Raw genomic sequence first — 18,653 nt, forward strand, 5'->3', positions numbered from 1 at the left:
AAAGGGATTGCCTGTGTTGCAATTTCCGCTGAAATGCTAGAACGTGTGCAGCAATCGTTGCATAGTAGACTACAAGCTTGTATTGACGCTGATTGTGGTTAATTTTGGGCACAGGTTCTGTGGGCACATTGTTTCTTTACATGTCAGACCCACAGTAGTACTGCATTCATCTTTGTTCGTCCTAGGCAATGTCCCATTTAACAACACGACAGCTCCGGAGACTTACTGACATGTGTATAGGGCTACACAACTGCACCCATGTGAAATTCACATTCGTTTGTGCTACAACATGGAGCGAACGACTGTTGGTTTTTACAATGTTCAAACTATGGTATTTTGTAAACTATTTGCACTAGACTCCTGCAACAAACACCGCTGACGTTCTAATTTAGTGTATTTTGATTGTGGTACTGTCAATAGGCAGTGTGCCATTGAAATATTTAGACCTTTATTAAATATGTACACATTTGAAACTCCTAACATTTTGTGTTGGCTGCATAGGCGGGAGCTTGCTTACCACAGCAATCTGTGAAAACCGCAGATCAATGGCGCTTTCCATTATCGACGTGTATATTCACAGGGTGAATTAAACAAAACTTGCCCACTTATCAGCACATTGGGCTTGCAGTTAGAACGACGGCGGTTCAGATTCCTATCCAGCTATTCTTAAAAATATCACAGTATATGAGCCTAGTCGGTGAAATATGGACCGACTTCTGCATTTGCAGAATATAACATCCAGCGGGAAATATTCACGACTGCTAAAGGGTAAAATGGGACAGTTGCAGCTGACATAAAGCAAGGATGGAAACTTAAGACTAAACGTCTCGTCGACGACAAACATATTGAAGACGTAACGCATATTTGGGTTGGACAAGGATAGCGGAGGAACTCAGCCATGTCCTTTTCAAAAGAATCATCCCAGTACTTGTTTGGCTTATGCGATGTAGGGAAAACTACGGAAGACCTAAATCTGGATAGGCGGACGGAGACACAGATCCCAGTCCTCCGGAATGCTGTCTTAACCACTGCTGTAGCCCGTTCGTAAAGAGATTTTAGTTTACAGTATAGTTGTATAATGCGACGGTGGTTGATTCTCGGTCGTCTGCTAACATTTCTTCTTGGCGATGTTTTACCAATTCGCGTTGCATCCCTTTTAAGGCTGTCCTTAATACTTATTGCTCTGCTTTTCTACGCCTCAAATTACATTGCGCCACAACGCGTATGCCCGTTTTTATTATTCCTGATGGGTTTGTTAGCATCCCGCTTGATTGCTAACTTCGGAGCTACTCGTTCCCGCCTAGCATTTCAGTTTAGTCATCGTTCTATTGGTTAGTGGTGAAATCCGTGAATCATTAAACGGCAGTGTTTCCTATTTCCTGTTATGGCAGTTTGTTTTAAAAAAATGGTTCAAATGGCTCTGAGCACTATGGGACTTAACATCTGAGGTCATAATTCCCCTAGAACTTAGAACTACTTAAATCTAATTAACCTAAGGACATCACACACATCCATACCCGAGGCAGAATTCGAACCTGCGACGGCGCTGTTCCAGACTGAAGCGCCTAGAACCGCTCAGCCACAGCAGCCGGAGGCAGTTTGTTATTCTTGTGTTTTCCGCCTGATTAAAAAAAATTAAGCACCAGAAGACATTATCGGATGTCAATGTAACTTCGTACACGTATACATTATCGATGGGTATGTAAATGATAAGAGCCGCAGTTCTCTGTGACAAGTCCAATGGCCACCAGGTCGCAATACTGTTGTTCGCTATTAGTGTTGTTAGCAGGCCTGGTAGGGTATATAAAAGGGGCGAACAGCTTCAGATGTTGAGTGGTCGCTGTAAAGGACACGGAGTTGTTGCACAATCGTGTGAGGCAGAGTTATCAGCATTTGGGTCTCCATTTGGCCAACTGGTCGAATAGTGCAATAAACAGACTTGTAGGCCATTTGGATGCGACTGTAGCCCGATGTGGAAATGCACTGGAGCTTGGAGGCAGGTATACTCATTTGCAAGGGAGGATCCCCGTATTGTGCACACAACTGCGCCACCTCCCGAAAATAGGAAACGGACTCCCTACAGCGTTCTGTGTCATGTTGGTACGAAACCAGCAGCAGACAGAATAGGGCATTACGGTTCCGAGAGTAGGCTGCCGTTAACAGCACAATACCAACGGTTCGGTTTGGAGTTGTCAGTGACCGGGAAACATGGACTGCTGGTTAATGGCATCGCATTGTGTTCACCAATGAACTGAAGTTCTGTACTATCCTAGATGACCATCGACGGCGAGTATGTTTTGGAGAGGCGTAACGGTGTTACTGTTGGCGTCGTGCTGCACGGGTGTGACTTCAGGTCACGGCTCGTAGTCGACCTCTTATGAAACTGCGTCATGGACCCCTTCTTCAGCAGGACTCTGTTCGTCCACACAATACACTTCCATCTGTGAACTGTCTGCGTGGTGCTGAGGTACTCCCGAGGCCAGGAATATCTCCAGATCTGTCTCCGACAGAACTTGTGAGGGACCAGAACTGACCCACTGTCAGTATCCACGTTTCAAGGAGCTTTTTCAACTTTGTGGGCCAGCTTGACTCAGGAGAGGATACAATAGCTTTATCACTCCCGTCACAATAGAATCAGTGCATGCATCCTGGTCAAAGTGGTTGCAACGTTCTACTGTGAAGTGAGCTCATATTGCCAAATTCTTTGTCAATGTGGCCTCGTATTGTAAATACTGAAATACGTACCCTCTGAATCCGTGAAGTTTCATTTCATTTCCTCCTCTTTAGTGGAATTCCGACTGAGATGTGCGTAATGGCACTAAGTTAGCTAGAGTTCGAGTCTCAGTGAAGGTAACTGCTCAATATTTCTGAGCACACGTTCACAGCTGGTTTTTCCGTTTATTGGTTTAGTTGCTTCTAAGGATGCGACTGATCCTATCAGTGATGCTGGGTCAAACGGCCGCTGACATATGGCTACGTTCAGATTTTGCTTTTCCTGTGCCTTTTGTGGTCTGAATTTTCTTGTCTTTCGAACCTCAGCAGTCGTGTGGACACTAGATTTGGGCGTTACATCCAGCAGCTTCAGATCTTTATGTAAATGTTTACATCCACAAATTGGTTTTGTGCGTTCTGTTAGGGCGTGTATGGTCCTCGATTTCTTCTAAAATGATTATGTAGGGTTTTTCTCTATGTGTGTCTGCTTTATTTACACTTTTTGAGAGGATCATGATTATTTTGTGCATGTATCTCCCCGTATATGTCGGCTTTCTTTACACTTTTTGAATAGGATGGTACTTATATTGTACAAGTATCATCATGTGTGTGACGGCTTTCTTTATTTTGTGTAACCTAGATGCTCTACAATCCACGTCATGCAAGTCGCCATCCGCTTCTTTCTCATGTTACGATATATACCATGAACGTGATTAAAAAATTCACATTTACTGTCTTCCCCATTTTTCAGATGATGGACGTGTCATGTACACAGATATATGTACCACACAGCTGGTTTACAATGTTTTTTTGAATGACAATATGATCGCCTTCGACTGCTCTACTTATTGAAATTTTCACAATCATAATTTCGACTTTTAACTGATTTTTAAATGGCTAAGCTACAGTCAAAAATAAACAATACAGTTAAACTATCCACATTAAAATTAATCCTTTTATGTACTGTTGGGACTGAAAGGGTTAAACTGACATACAGGTCATAATGAGACTTACATCCTGGTTCAAAATGGTTCAAGTGGCTGTGAGCACTATCGGACTTAACATCTGAGGTCATCAGTCCCCTAGAACTTAGAACTACGTAAACCTAACTGACCTAAGGACATCGCACACATCCATGCCCGAGGCAGGATTCGTACCTGCCACCGTAGCGGTCGCGCGGTTCCAGACTGAAGCGCCTAGAACCGCTCGGCCACTTCGGCCGGCACTTACATCCTCGACTCCGCACATTGTCAGTAAGATTAAGTTAAATTATTAAATTAAATTAATTCAGATTATTTCATGGAAGTGATGAGAAACACGTATGTTTCTCGCCTGTTGAATGAAAGGTTTAACGTTACTGTTTATTATTATTGTAGCTTAATCATTTGAAATTGACTTATAGGTCGAAATTGCAATTGTGGGAATTATAATAAATAGTGCAGCCAAGCCGAACATACCGTCAGTTAAAGAAAAAACGACGCTGCAATCTCAAAACAAATACAACTGTGTGACGTTTATGATGTCTTTATTCTAATGTTACCTGCTGAAAATTTTCTATATAACAATTAAATGCTCCTGGATTTAATGGGCAGCCTGCCGCGACATTTTTATCTTTTCATAAACCTGACATCGCACTGGAAGCATCTGGTTTGTCAAATACGTACGGGACAGCAACTGTGCTGCGTGTATTTCGGAAAAAATATTGCTTATAAATTCGTTATAACCACTGTGGATGATGATTGCAACTGTGATTTAAACTGGCGATTTATGTGGGGAATATATGAAGTTTTCAGACCAGTGTAGGCTTATCATCAGATGGAAGTGTTACAGGAATATTGTATTCTGAGCCGTGTGTGCTAAACGCTAAGGTCGTAGTGCTGGAAAAAGTTACGGAAATTTGGCTAAGAAAATGTTTATGAAACGGAAACATATATAAACGTACATCAACTGCCAAATGTGCGTTATTAGTATGAATTTATCACGGATGCCGCGAGGCAATACGTTGTAAGGGTCCTAAACACTTCTTGAACTACATTTCCGTTAGTTCTGCAATACCGCAGCCATGACGTCTAACTCTAGCAGCATATGGTCCAGATCATGATCTTGTGAGTCATGCATTTGATGATGAGGCTACAGTGGTTGAAAACTAGTTAATGACACAAGAAGTCCTATCAAATTTTTTAAAAAAAGGGGAGTAGCTGCATATCAAACTCACATAAATCACCAACACTGCGGCTAAATTCTACCGAGTCGTTTAACGGCACTTTCGTTGAAGTTTTCCTCCGTATTACGACGTCTGATCTTACTGAAAAGGTGCGGATTCCGGGATGTAAGTCTCATTACGACCTGTGTGTCGCTTTAACTCTTTCAGTTACAAAAATATATAGAAAAAATAATTTTAAAATTTTTCTCATAATTGACCTTTATCATTAATGTAAGCAACGAATACAAGAAGAAATTTTTAAAAACTAAACAATCAACCGTTTTAAAAAGATGATTTCAATTTGGAATATAATTTTAAAAATTAACCGTTATTATCATAGTAAGCAACGATACGAGAAGAAGTTAGCAAAAAGCAAACAATTGATTGTTTTGAAGTCGTGGCTTCACTTTGGAACGACTGGAGTGTGTATCAGAAATCTTAAGGGACTTAACTGCTAAGGTCATCAGTCCCTAAGCTTACACACTACTTAACCTAAATTATCCTAAGGACAAACACACACACCCATGCCCGAGGGAGAACTCGAACCTCCGCCGGGACCAGCAGCGCTGTCCATGACTGCAGCGCCTTAGACCGCTCGGCTAATCCCGCGCGGCGGATCGACTGGGCCACGCAGTTTTCAGCCACTCACTGTTTCTTGAGACGTATGTGAAAACAATTTCTTTCCCATGTTTCCTAGAAAGAATTCCACATCTCGAAACTTCCATCAACTCGTAATTTTCAAAATAAATTACAGTCCTAAATAACAAACTAAAATTGAGCTAAAATGTATTACATTTATATCAAATGTACATACCGCGCCGGTGGTTTCATTTCGAAACCACTCTTAACAGCAGTAGTCCAAACTGAAATTTACTTTACAATAACAGACACATATTTACTTTCGCTGTCTATTATCTCCTCAAGATTATCACTTTAAAAAAACCACGTCAGAATCGCCTACAATCACTTAGCACAATCTTGTCACCGACTGTTGCTTTGAACGTTGTACGCACAACATTCGTAGCACCTCAGTGTACCACCAGATGTCTCTGTCTTGTAATAACGTCGGTGATATCATGCGAAAGGCATTGGCGCTTAAAAACAGGAACTCAAAAGGTTAGCAAGGAGGCTAAATGCTTCAGATAACCCTTTTTAAGTTCTTGCGTAATTCGTCGCCAATGGAGGGTGGCAAACCGCTCTATGGCTTCTATTAGTCCGTTTCAGCCAAAGGGTTTCTACAACCTGGCAATGTTGCACTTTTTTTTCTCTCAGTGCTGGGTGTGGTTAGCGTGCAATACCCAACTGGGAGCCTAGCTTCTATCAGACAGACAGGATGGCGAGGACAGACAGATGTCAGCTGGTCAGCCTCGCCCAGCCGCGCTGATAGCCGCATTATCTGGCAGGCCGGCCGTCTTCCTGGAAGAGGAGGTCGCCAGGAGCAGCCCGGCCACCCTTGGCCTCGCCTACTGCGCAACTCCTCTTCCCAGCCAGCCTCCACATCTGCCTTACATAGGCCACTATTGCAGGGAGAGGGGCTCAAAGGCCAGCTCCCGCACTTTTATGTCTTCCATATGCTGAATAGTAATCTAGAGCCTTCAATCTGCTCGTGACACTCATTATTGAACACAGATCAGCGATATATTTCGGCGTGGATACCCTTCCCCCCCCCCCCATCCCCCCACGAACCATGGACCTTATCGTGGTCAGATGGCTTAGGTGCATCAGCGATGCAGATAGCCGTACCTAGGTACATCCACGATCGTGGGGTATGTATGGAGAGGCCAGGCAATAGTGCGGTTCCTGAAGAGTGGCAGCTGCTTTTTCGGTCCTTGCAGGGGAACAAGGATCAACAAAGATCAACGGCATGAGGATGCAGAAGACAATGAAAGCCACTACATTAAAGACACATAACGTGTATCCACAGGACATGTGGCCTGTAACTGAAAAAAATGTCATGATGATTTCTTCATTGGCAAAATATTCCGGCTAGTCCCCCCTTTATGGTCCCAGGGGGCGGCTCCTAAGGAGGAGGTGACCATGAGGAAAATATTGAACAATTAACGAAAGGATGACATTCTACGAGTCGGGGCGTCAGTTCAGGACGGCGATAAAGAAAACCATGCAGTATCGCAAAGTCCCGAGCGATTGTCGCACAGGAAACAGACACTCGGCAGTGCGAGGTCGTATAATCACGTCACGTGCACTGAGTCACGAAAATAGTTTTTTCGGGGCAATCGTGCATAGTGCGATGACGTGTGGATCAGCGCTGACAGTCGCAGTTCGATTTAACGCAGCAGCAGAGAGAGGCTCGCGCCCAACGAAAACACGACACACCTTACCACTACGTTGTTTACATTGTCGGTGGACTGAGCAGTGTGTGTAGTCGCATAGCGAAGGTGCACCCAATATTGCTAATGGATGACGAAAATACAGTTTAGCTGATAGCAACCGTAGCGATGAATATGATAAAGTACTACTCTCATTCCTAAAGACGTGTGCCTGCTGACGCAGCGATAGAGCGACGAAAAGACAGAGTACAACCGCAAACCGAAAGAGCAGTCATATAAATATGGGGAGGACTGCATCACACATGAGCCCCGCTTCGCTTGCCCGAACAGGCAGTCATATAAATATGGGGAGGACCTGCATCACACATGAGCCACGCTTCGCTTGCCCGAACAGGCAGTCATATAAATATGGGGAGGACTGCATCACACATGAGCCCCGCTTCGCTTGCCCGAACAGGCAGTCGACGCTTCGAATTTCCGCGGCACAGTCGTCACGGTCGGCTATCGATGGACTACAGAGATTTCCGGAAGCTTCTGGAAAGGCGGCGCCCTCTGAAGGCAGCCACGCAGCCAGGCAAGAGGCTACTGTGCGCGCTGGAGGTAAATATTGGCCGCGGGATATTGCTCCAGACCGTCGCCGTCATCCTCTCAGGACTTTGTCCTTCATACTCAAGTCCAAGTTCCAGGTCACGGTAACGACATACGAATTTCATTTATTCTTCCCACTTTTCACGTCATGCAGCTCGTTCTTCAAGGATCATCAACGCTTAAAAACTGAAGCTAGTTTACATTACTGTGAATTCTCTAAACAAAAATCTATCTCCTACCACCACAATAAGACATAGATCCCAAGTTCTACTTTCTCCAAATGTATATCGACGTAGGCGAGGAAGAAGAAAGGGAAGAAGATAAGGATTCAACGTTCCGTAGACGACGAGGTCATTAGAGATGGAGCACAAGCTTAGATCAGCGAAGGAAGGGGAAAAAATGTCCACATCCTTTTCATGGAAACGAATCTGGAAACTGTCTTCAGCAATTTGGGGAAATCAAGTGAAACCTAAACGGCTTGTATGGCTGGACGGGAAGCTGACCCACTATTCTGTCTAAAGTTACTCCAGCGTCTCAATACCTGCTCCACCTACGCACAAGGAATGTTCCACACTTTACACAGACAATGAACTGATTCCGTTTCAAAGGCTAAAGTGTGTGCCTTCCATCTGCACTCGCGTTAACCACGACAAAAACTTGATACCTCAAATCAACGCCAGCAGTAAAACATATTTGTACCCCATAATATCTGGACGTTACCTTAGGCAGGTCTCGCACCTGCAAGAATAGTTGCGAGTATAGAGACAAGAAGCTTGTAACAATAATATCCTTAGAAAACTGGTGTGCAGTAAATGGAGTGCAAAATTTCCTGCCCTCAAAAAAACAACCACAGGTTAGTTTCCTTCAACAGTGGCTTATTCCTGTCGAATCTGGAACATACGTGAACATCTGAAGAAAATAGAAATCATTACATGAAACATGCCACACAATAACAGGGTGCAAGGAGGCTCATACTTGAACAAGCTGTAGAGGGCAGGGCACTTCTGTTACACCAGCGCAATGAGCAGCGCATGAATACGGTGAGAATTCCACCAGATTTTTGAACAAAGGCAAATCATGTATGGCGCAGGGGACACATCCAATGAGCAACGATTAAGATCAATGGGGACTTCTAACACTTATATCGATTAGGAGTAAGTTTATTTTAAGTAACTGTCTATCCGCAATTTTCGAAGTGTGCATTCTGTGTTGTTTGAAAACCTTGAAGCATGGCAAGAAAATTAAATTTTTGTAATGTATATATGATAAAAGCAAAAGAATGTTGAAATTTTAAATTATTATTATATGAATATGTTTATGAAAGAGGTATGTTTGTTAAAAGCTGGTTTATGCTTAGGGCACTTGTACTTGTAACATGTAAACGCTGTAGGGAAGTCCCTCCGTAACTAAAGTGGCATGGCGCGACGTAAAAGGTGGGTTTGGCGGTCGAACTGAGCAGCTCCTTTGTGCGAACGGCACGCAGTGTGTGGCTAGCCTTAGCACGGTACACTTCGAGGGTGCTAAGAGAGGCAATTGGAAGCTGCATTAGAAGGGATTTGCTTCGGATAGGGATCTGACTATTACTTGGTACTCACAGAATAATCGAATGGCTCTAATATGTTGAAAATCCGACTCCAAGAAGAGATTTTATAGAGCATTCGCACATCAAGAGTCGTGAGTATAGTTAGCCGCCATTTCGCCTGCCACTAATCTTCGCCACTGCTTCACAGACTTCATACATTCAGTTACGTAATGTATATTGGCATGGACCAGTTAATTTGTGTGTTGTTTCAATAATAATCGCGTAAAACGTCAATTCGTGTTCGAAACCATAACTTCAATCCTGATCACGAACCTACGCAGGGTCCTCACCTAAGTGCTACTAAAACCGTATATCCGGATTTAAATAAACAATTGTAGCATTCATGTGTTTAATAGTGATTTTTTGTATATAGTAAAAGGAGTAGAAAAAGTTGTAGTAAGTATAAAATTTGAATGCTTTGTTTATAGACTAATTCAGGTGAAATTGTTAAGGTAGGAAGTTTAAGTACAAAAATTTAAAGACAGTCAACATGAAAGTGAAAACCTTAAATATTTAAAAGCTAGAACCATAAAAGTGAAGTTGGATAGGCTTTTGCTAAAGTATCCTTAGTTTATTATAAAATATAGTGTGTAGGACTACAGTGCAAGATTGTGTAAATATGATTGCCAAGAATACCTGCTTCACAGGTAAAGTACAAGTACATATAAATCTTTAATGAACCGATTTGCGGTAGTATTATTAGAAGTGAAGTTATGCACACTTTCAAAGATAGTGTAGTTTTGGTACCCATCATGAATGGTTCCTTTTGAAGTTAATTAAGCCCAGTGCTGCATTTTATTAAGTTGCAAAGTAATTTAAGTGAATGATTAGCTTTTAGAGGTTTTTTTTTTTTTTTCTTTTGCAATAATCAAAGAACATTGGCTAGTGAAAGTAGCCATGTTTATGGGTCCTCATCATATTCTCCTCCTATTAAGACAAAAACGAACTATTACTGTTACTAAGGAAAATTGCTATATGCAGAGGAGCCTAAACAGTGTATTTATTTTTATTTGTGTTATTCATGTCAGTCAAGATAGAAGGCCCTCATGTCCAAAATTAGTTCTGCACTTCATGCAGTGATGTTTCAGGTTTTTTTTATTAAGTAGTGCTACTGATTGTGGCCGTGATTAGTATGAGATCGGTGCAATTTTGCTCCCTATAATTTACTGGCGTGTGTGTGTGTTTGTGTGTGTTACTGGTAACTGCTGCTATACACACTACAGAGTGCACTATGTCAGATTGTATTCTGTTTGCTATTCAAAGGGAAATCTCAATAAAAGTAACTTCAATAACTAATATCCAAATTTTTCAAAGATGCATTTCCAAATTAATGTGCCTAATTAGGCTGGCGACGGTTTAATTTTTTTTCATTTTTTTATAGATTTACCACTTCCGTTAACTCCCAAGGTTAAGACCCCTTTGGTTTTTTTTGTCAACTTCACAAAATTCGAAATTATAGTCCGATACCCTTTTCCATTAGACACACGCACGCTCAACATATTTTAGAGTTACTGCTTCCCTGTTACTGTGAAGCCTCGAACGTCTGTGGAACGTAAACAAGTGTGTCATTAATGTAGCTAAGTGTTGCGCAAAAATAATGTAAATAGTTCAGTATGTTTGGACACAAGAAAGGAAAAAAGGTAACAAGACGAGGAATAGTACTGCGTGGCGCGAAAAGTGTTTTCGTTATTTTCTCACAACTTAATCTGAACAGCAAAAAGATAACTATCTGGGTCAAGACCGAACACTAGTAAACGAGACTGCAAAGAAGTACGATAAAACCACTTTGTTGCTTAGCTGCGCAAGTAGGAATTAGAAGATATGAAAGTGATGACATTACCAAATGAATCTGAATCATTATTCATATACATTTTCTATTGTATTCAAGTTAAACTCTCAATTTGTGTATACACGTTAAAGCTTCAATTGGTCAAAGTTCGTAGCTATTACTATGCGTTGTGGTGTCGACAGTACGTTCTCACAAGTGTAAGCTTCCACCCACACTGCATCCTATTTTTGACTGGGTATTAGCGGTCGAAGTTTATTTAAAGGTAACTGGACATTATTTTGTTGAGGGGGAAGAACAGAGATACAGATAAACAGAGAGATGTTACGAACTGCGACTGCATCCTTAGTACCAACCCATGTTTCTGTTTCAATTCAATACAGTCAGATTATTATTTATTGCAATTTAGTAGATAGCAGTGTACGCACGGCTTATATTCACTAATTAAGGAGGAGCAAGTACGTAAAAAAAGTCAATATTTATTTGACAAGCATTTAAATTCCTAATAGCTTGACTTTGATCTCTGACTCGTACTACTTTCACTATTTTCACTGTGGTAAGTAGTGTTCTGGAAGTGTCACTACGAAAATCACTGATGTTCTGATGAAACACCATACTGGACGATTATTGTTTCTTCCTATACACACGCGATTTTTAACTTTACCGCTTGATACACTAAATCTTTAACGTTCTTTCCTTAATAACACCTTACTAAAAAGTTTTCCTCTTTATTCCTCTGATAACATTAATACTGATCACCTATACCACGTTTCACCATATTCGACGTAACTATGTTCTTCAAAATTCTAACTGTCTCCACTAGGCTCTACCGACTTACTGTCTACTTGAATGCATAGGCACTCTGAAATAAAAAAATTCTCAATGTCAGCACTACTACACCGAACGTCTGTCGTTCTGCCAAAGAGATTGGTGGCGTGTACATATGATACAGTTACACAGGGAACCATTTCATCTAACGAAAATTTGAGATTCCAGTTAACGCCACCCACTGATCGTTAATGCATGCAACACGAACAATAGCGACTCCGTCACACATCCCCGGGCCATACTTCTGTGCCAAACTCATTGTCAGAATAAAGTGTCAACATCAGGCTGTCAACAAGTTTCCAGTCCAGGAGGCCTTTTGCTACCTTCGGCAGTCATTCGGCTACGTTTCGCCGGCGATTGCGAACCTTGCGAATTGTTCAATAAATAAATGTGTGTGCTGCACTTTCGAAGTATAAAAGTATTCTTCGTTTAGATGCACGTTTTCCCACTGGTGCATCACAACTTGTGTTATAAGTAACACATTAAAATTCTCGCCCGAATTATGGCTCTAAGCACTATCTGACTTAACATCTGAGGTCACCAGTCCCCTAGAGCTTAGAACTACTTAAACGTAACTAACCTAAGGACATCACACACATTCATGCCCGAGGCAGGATTCGAACTTGCGACCGTAGCAGCAGCGCGGTTCCGGACTGAAGCGCCTACAACCGCTCGGACACAGCGGCTGGCGCCTGAGTTATGCGTACTGCCCTTTGTTATACAGGATTGACAGAAACAGTCAGAAATCTTGAAAGGATTTTACAGGGTAGGTTGTGCTCAGAAATGATTGTCAAGACAAAAATTCAGTACGTTGCATAGTACCCGAGTTAATTAACATTGAAGTTAGTCAACCGGGCCGTTGCGCGTGCAAATTGAAGCGGCCCGCCAGATACAATTAGTGTTAGTTCTTCTGACAGCGTAGATGACATCGCGCGAGACTGCTCAGCATTTGGCTCGGTTTAGATCCTTAATACCGTCCCACTTTCAATTTTCGTGTCGCTCTCTGGTTCGGTTTTATGGAATCAAACGAAAAACGCGTTTGGCGAAACAGTCTCTGGCGGGCCGTGTGAATTGGAGCGAGCAGCGGCCTGATTGGCTTACTTCAATGTTAATAACTCGGAAACGGCGCAAGGTTTGGAATTTTTCTTAAGAGTTATATCTCAATAAAACCTACCATGAACCACTCTTACAAGCTTTTCAGACTGTTTTTGACCATCCTGTGTGCAGGGGGATTCCGTGATGATCTTACAAACTTTCAGGAATGATTGAGATTGGTGCATGCATCAGTTTAGGGTAAGGGACCCCGGTTCGGAAACGACTGAGTCGGAAGTTACACTCCTGGAAATGGAAAAAAGAACACATTGACACCGGTGGGACAGACCCACCATACTTGCTCCGGACACTGCGAGAGAGCTGTACAAGCAATGATCACACGCACGGCACAGCGGACACACCAGGAACCGCGGTGTTGGCCGTCGAATGGCGCTAGCTGCGCAGCATTTGTGCACAGCCGCCGTCAGTGTCAGACAGTTTGCCGTGGCATACGGAGCTCCATCGCTGTCTTTAACACTGGTAGCATGCCGCGACAGCGTGGACGTGAACCGTATGTGCAGTTGACGGACTTTGAGCGAGGGCGTATAGTGGGCATGCGGGAGGCCGGGTGTACGTACCGCCGGATTGCTCAACACGTGGGGCGTGAGGTCTCCACAGTACATCGATGTTGTCGCCAGTGGTCGGCGGAAGCTGCACGTGCCCGTCGACCTGGGACCGGACCGCAGCGACGCACGGATGCACGCCAAGACCGTAGGATCCTACGCAGTGCCGTAGGGGACCGCACCGCCACTTCCCAGCAAATTAGGGACACTGTTGCTCCTGGGGTATCGGCGAGGACCATTCGCAACCGTCTCCATGAAGCTGGGCTACGGTCCCGCTCACCGTTAGGCCGTCTTCCGCTCACGCCCCAACATCGTGCAGCCCGCCTCCAGTGGTGTCGCGACAGGCGTGAATGGAGGGACGAATGAAGACGTGTCGTCTTCAGCGATGAGAGTCGCTTCTGCCTTGGTGCCAATGATGCTCGTATGCGTGTTTGGCGCCGTGCAGGTGAGCGCCACAATGAGGACTGCATACGACCGAGGCACACAGGGCCAACACCCGGCATCATGGTGTGGGGAGCGATCTCCTACACTGGCCGTACACCTCTGGTGATCGTCGAGGGGACACTGAATAGTGCACGGTACATCCAAACCGTCATCGAACCCATCGTTCTACCATTCCTAGACCGGCAAGGGAACTTGCTGTTACAACAGGACAATGCACGTCCGCATGTATCCCGTGCCACCCAACGTGCTCTAGAAGGTGTAAGTCAACTACCCTGGCCAGCAAGATCTCCGGATCTGTCCCCCATTGAGCATGCTTGGGACTGGATGAAGCGTCGTCTCAGGCGGTCTGCAGGTCCAGCACGAACGCTGGTCCAACTGAGGCGCCAGGTGGAAATGGCATGGCAAGCCGTTCCACAGGACTACATCCAGCATCTCTACGATCGCCTCCATGGGAGAATAGCAGCCTGCATTGCTGCGAAAGGTGGATATACACTGTACTAGTGCCGACATTGTGCATGCTCTGTTGCCTGTGTCTATGTGCCTGTGGTTCTGTCAGTGTGATCATGTGATGTATCTGACCCCAGGAATGTGTCAATAAAGTTTCCCCTTCCTGGGACAATGAATTCACGGTGTTCTTATTTCAATTTCCAGGAGTGTATAAGGGAAAATCGTGCTTTGACCGGTGCAGTTGTTGCTAATATGGTAGGGTAGTTAACTTTCAGAAGTGTGGACCAAAACAAGAAAAAAGGAAGTCTAGTAAATATGGGCTCTAAAATGCAAAGCTTAAGAGCGGTGGGCATTAACATCTTCATTACTGTGCAGTACCCGTTCTACTAATCAATTGCCCATAGAGCTTAATGTACCGGTATGCATTTTACAGCCCAATTTACTTGACGTTTTTCTTGTTTTGATCCATACCAGCACCTCTGAAAGTGGTCTGCCCTAAAATCTTAGGACCAGCTGTGCCTGTACATACATTCCATTGTCAAAGGTTTCCGGTTGTAACTTTTCGACACGGTCGTTTCCGGACCAGAGTCCCTTAGTTCAAACTGATACATTTACCCTTGTCCACCGTTCCTCAAGTGTTATTACATCATCACGGAATCAACCTGTATGTCTGACGTCGGCTTCACCTCTCACGCTGAAGGACGTTCCGCACCCTCTGACTCACAGGTCATACATGCGCCATCCGGAGGCTCCATAGTATGGAAATACTCATGGAATGCTGCTGACAGCCATCTAAGCGAGGTTATTTACCTGAAACGAATATCAAGATACAGTATTACTTTCGAAGAACGATTAACCCCATTTAATAAAAAAAGTAATACGAAAATGGCTATTAGAATAGGCGACTGGGACCGAGTTATTGAAAGGGTCATGGGAAAAATCAGTACGTCTGTAAAAGAAACTGCAGACAGATGCTACTGCGAGCAATTCTACTGTGTTGTTCCAGTACTCTGAGTCCTTATCACGTAGCCATGAAAAGAGACGTCACACAAATTCAGAGACGCGCTCCCAGGATCGAGGCAGGTCGGTATAGCCCATTCGAAAGCATAACAAAAACGCTCGAGGAACTTAACTGGGAATCGTTGGAAGAAAGATGATATCGTTCTCCAGAAAGCCATTGGGTAAATTTAGAGAACCCGTATTCGAAGCCGGCCGGTGTGGCTGTGTGGTTCTAGGCGCTTCAGTCTGGAGCCGCGTGACCACTACGGTCGCAGGTTCGAATCCTGCCTCGGGCATGGATGTGTGTGATGTACTTAGGTTGGCTAGGTTGAAGTAGTTCTAAGTTCTAGGGGACTGATGACCAAGTCCCATAGTGCTCAGAGCAATTTGAACCATTTGAACCGTATTCGAAAAAGAATGCGCGACTGTTTTGCTGCCACTGCTGTAAAATACTCCTATTCAGAGCACAAAAAAGGGAATATGCTCCTACTTAAAACTGCCAGACAGACTCATTCAGTCAAATTCATTGTCATTATCTCCTTGTGTCTCTCTGTCACTGTCTTCTGTCTCACAGCCACAGGCTCCTTCTTTCTGTCCGACTGCTACTGTCTCCTATCATTGTCATTGCTCCTTCTTGCTCTCTCTTACTGCTACCGTCTCATTCACTGCTCCCCACAGCTGCTGTCTCTTCCCACTCTCACTATCTCTCTCTTCCTCGCTGTCATCATCAAAGACTGTCTCTCTTTATGCCTGGCTCTCACCCACTTCCACTCTCTCCTTATATTTATTCCTTTCCCACTTGTACTGTCTTCTTCGTTCTTTTCCTTGCACCGTTCTATCACATAAACGATGTTTCACTGCCACCGTCTCTCTCTCTCTCTCTCTCTCTCTCTCTCTCTCTCTCTCTCTCTTTCTCTCACACTGCCATTCTCTTTTTCGTTCTTTCTATATCATAACCACTGACTACTGTCTTCCACTCTCTGCTGCTTTTCCACTGTCGTCTTCTCTCTCGGCATAAAGGCGCGAATATGTATGCATACCAAAAGGTTTGAGAAAATTTTTAGAGCTGCTGAGGAAGGCAGAATGAGGCATCTGGTGTCCCACTTTCCAGAGTCTTTTAAACAGCAGCATATGCGCCTTTTTTGTGCTCCGATAGGAGTATTTTTCCTACGGTTCCCTTCTTTTCCCTGGCACAGCAGGGCATGTCACTTACATGAAAAGAACTTTATGGGTTAGTAAACTGAAATAACGCAAAACAAAATTTTACGCCACAGGCTAGATTTTACGTGCACAAAAATTTTTCATGTCCTTCAGCACTATAACATGGGGTTTCCAGAACCCTTCTGATGGTAACTAAGGCACTTTACAGCCTATTTCTCCGTGCTACGTCACTTTATAAACTACATTTACACCTCACACCAAATTTTCCGTGCGAATTTTATCCGCACTAGTACGCTAACTTCGAACCTCTGTAAGTCGGAGAAGGGGAAAAAATACCAAGAAAATTTTCAAGGTTGTTCGAGATCGGGAACTTGAGAATACATCGTAAAAATCTTAGTATACGAATGGAGTAGAAATAAGAAAGAAAATCGATATTATTTTTACCTTTTACCGTTCGCCATTAACTGTCCAAGTAGCCTGCAGTGTACGGAACTGTCATATGTAGAAACGAAAGGGACGAGTAGAGGACAATGAAAAAAGCGAATAATCCTAATGAACATAGGTCCGTGAATTTACTTTCAAACCTTTTCTTAAGAAGTTACTTTATTTACTAGCGATTCATCAAGAACATTAACACATTTAATCAACTATGTGAGCGTGGAAGTAGTTGCCAATGGTAACTGAAGAAACAAATTAAAAATTCTTTTTTAATTAATAAATGGAAATTTTATTCCTAAAAGTCTTTGTTTAAACAGATTTAGAATTATAATCAGACAGCACCATTTAAATAGAAAGTGATTTTTTTTTCGTGATCCTGTTTTGATGAGCTAAAGCCCATGCGGTGCCCCAAACTATGCTCAGGTAATCTGTGGAAAACCCATGAAAATTTTTCAAGTAGCTTTGTAGATCAGCGTGCTCCTGACAAGTTCGAAAAACAGTTCATGTCACCAGTTGTACGAGCTACATTGGTAAATGGATGCCTTTTTCACTCCACTGGCCTCTGTTTGTCGTTTTTACGCAATTTCTATGCGTGGTCTACAAATGTAAATAAAGTTATTAGGAATGTCCACTGTCCTCAAAAGAAAACATGGCATCTTTCCCAGGTGAGGATGAGATACAAACTGAAATACGTGTTGCAATTCGGCAACAAATGGGAAGTAGCTGGACGCACATTCCCTTTAAGATATAGAGTACATGGTAAACGCACGGTTAGAACTGGTAAAAATGTGTGGAAATCACTGCAGCTGCAGTTCTCTCTCTCTCTCTCTCTCTCTCTCTCTCTCACACACACACACACACACACACACACACACACACACACACAGAGTTAACGATATACATTTCTATATACAGAGTGGTCCATTGATAGTGACCGGGCCAAATGTCTCAGGAAATAAGCGTCAAACGAAAAAACTACAAAGAACGAAACTCGTCTAGCTTGAAGGGGGAAACCAGATGGCGCTATGGTTGGCCTGCTAGATGGCGCTGCCAAAGGTCAAACGGATATCAACTGCGTTTTTTTAAAAATAGGAACCCCAATTTTTTATTACGTATAGTGTAGTACCTAAAGAAATATGAATGTTTTAGTTGGACCACTTTTTTCGCTTTGTGATAGTTGGCGTTGTAATTGTCACAAGCGTATAAGTACGTGGTGTCACATAACATTCCGCCAGTGCGGACGGTATTTGCTTCGAGATACATTACCCGTGTTAAAATGGAGCGTTTACCAATTGAGGAAAAGGTCGATATCGTGTTGATGTATGGCTCTTGTGATCAAAATGCCCAACGGGCGTGGGCTGTGTATGCTGCTAAGTATCCTGGACGACATCATCCAAGTGTCCGGACCGTTCGCCGGATAGTTACGTTATTTAAGGAAAAAAGGAAGTGTTCAGCCACATGTGAAACGTCAGCCATCACCTGCAACAAATGATGATGCCCAAGTACGTGTTTTAGCTGCTGT

General features: G+C 43.4%; 1 protein-coding gene across 1 annotated transcript in view; it reads right to left on the reverse strand.

Moving 5' to 3' along the window:
- The window catches only part of LOC126355669 (frizzled-5-like), a 1,025,468-nt gene that overhangs the window by 595,957 nt on the left and 410,858 nt on the right, over positions 1-18,653 (reverse strand). The gene's annotated exons all lie outside the window — the stretch shown is intronic.

This window comes from Schistocerca gregaria, chromosome 3 (genome assembly GCF_023897955.1).
Source record: "Schistocerca gregaria isolate iqSchGreg1 chromosome 3, iqSchGreg1.2, whole genome shotgun sequence".
Taxonomy (NCBI): domain Eukaryota; kingdom Metazoa; phylum Arthropoda; class Insecta; order Orthoptera; family Acrididae; genus Schistocerca; species Schistocerca gregaria.